Here is a 1,862-nt window from a genome sequence, read left to right on the forward strand (position 1 = left end):
CCAAAAGCAGGAGGCAGCACTACTTTAGTGGTTGGTGGGATCCAGGGTGGCATATTTCCAGTTAGAGGGCTGCTATCTCAGTAGCCTCAGCAGCACCATTCCTGGAACTGCAACACCAGGGAGAGGGTACCTTAATGGTGAGCTTGTCTCGATGATCAGGTAGGTCTTGGAGGAAGTTGGGACCTGGCAGCCAGGCCCCGGCCATTGCACTGGAGTTCTTGAAGCACCGGTGGCATTGTTGCTAGGGGGCTCCTCCATGAGCCATAGAATGCCCATAAAAGAGGGGTTCTCCAGATTCACCCAGCAGTCTCCCTACAAGTGGACAACATGCCCACAGAGGCAGGAAGTGGCCCTTAATTGGTCACTTAAGTAGCTTAATTGTACCTAGAATTGTGGGCAATATATTGTTCAGAAAATGGATACTGCAGAGCCAATCAATTACATAGCTAATCAATTACATAGTCAATCAATTACATAGCCAATCAATTACATTTCCCACTGTTGGCAATATTGTATGGCAGTGGGAAGATATCAGCATTCCTCCCTCTGCCATTTTGGCAGCCCTCCCACTGCCCAGCCTGTGGCTAATGGGCTGGAAAAAATATGGCCCTGAATTTCAAGTTATTCAACCTGTGAAGTACTTGGAGATATTTTGATACGGCAAGGTACCGTATGAATAAAAAATGTTGTTATAGCTCAGGAAGATTGTGCAACTGTGGTACAACATTTACTTAAGTTTCTTGTATGTCTCGTTGCACACGGCCAATATCAATATGCACCAAAAAGAACGTGAGAAAGTGCGAGGAAAAGAAAATTCACATTATTGGCCCATTCCAACAACTCAAGTACCATTGATTACAAAGTTACTTAATTTTCTCTCAAGTAAACATGCACAGGTCTCTACAAAATCTCTAAGGAAAGAAAACTGCCAAGTTTTTCCTTATCCCCCTGCTTCTACAAAAGGTAATGATTGGAAAACCGAGGACGTCAATCTAACATTACCATCAATGTCATTGAACCTTGACAAATTGCATTCCAGACCTCGCCCTAGAAATTCAGCTATGCAGTATCCGTTTTTTTGAGCACTAAATTGCCCACAATTCTAGATAGAAAGAAAAGATTTCAGCCTAACCCAGGTGGCTCCCATCAATAAGTGTACAAGAGAATATAAGAAATCCTGAGAAGTGACAACAGCAATTAAATGCGGAGATTAGGGTGTACATTAAAGTAAAAGTAACTGAATTGTACTCCGCTTCTTGGCCAGATAAACCTAAAATCTCCTCACAGCTGAACCATGAATACAGTATGTTACATTGCTGTAATTTCATGAACACTAAGACATTAAAAATAAGAAATAACCTCATTATGCATTTTTCACATTCTCCTGGCATTTCATTTGATTTTATGCTTCTCAAGGAACTTAAAATATGTAACTTAAAATCTTTATTGTTATCATCACAATAGTGCATTGTCCTAATCTGTCCTAATGGTTCTATCACGAATAAGAAAGATCCATCTTCAGAACTAGCCTATCAATTTATTTAGATGAATGCGTATATGACCTTTCAAAAAGTAACTATATCTCCTATACATGCTTGAAAGAAAACTTTGGTTGTGAGGAGAAAGGAAAAAGTATACATACGGTCCTGTTGCACGAATATGTCTGAGAGATGTGTTACCCTTGCTACAAAGTAACTCTAAAAAGCAATGGCTCAAAAACTTCCAGATGTACGCTTTACACTTGATTCATTTTCTCCAGAGCTACACTTCAGTCAACAAAACAAATTGCTCTGTTTGTGCCAAAATTTACCACTCATAATAGGGTAATAAAGTTTAAGGATTTTGGACATGGACCAAATTAG

The sequence above is a fragment of the Cetorhinus maximus genome, chromosome 5, assembly GCF_964194155.1.
Source record: "Cetorhinus maximus chromosome 5, sCetMax3.hap1.1, whole genome shotgun sequence".
Classification (NCBI taxonomy): domain Eukaryota; kingdom Metazoa; phylum Chordata; class Chondrichthyes; order Lamniformes; family Cetorhinidae; genus Cetorhinus; species Cetorhinus maximus.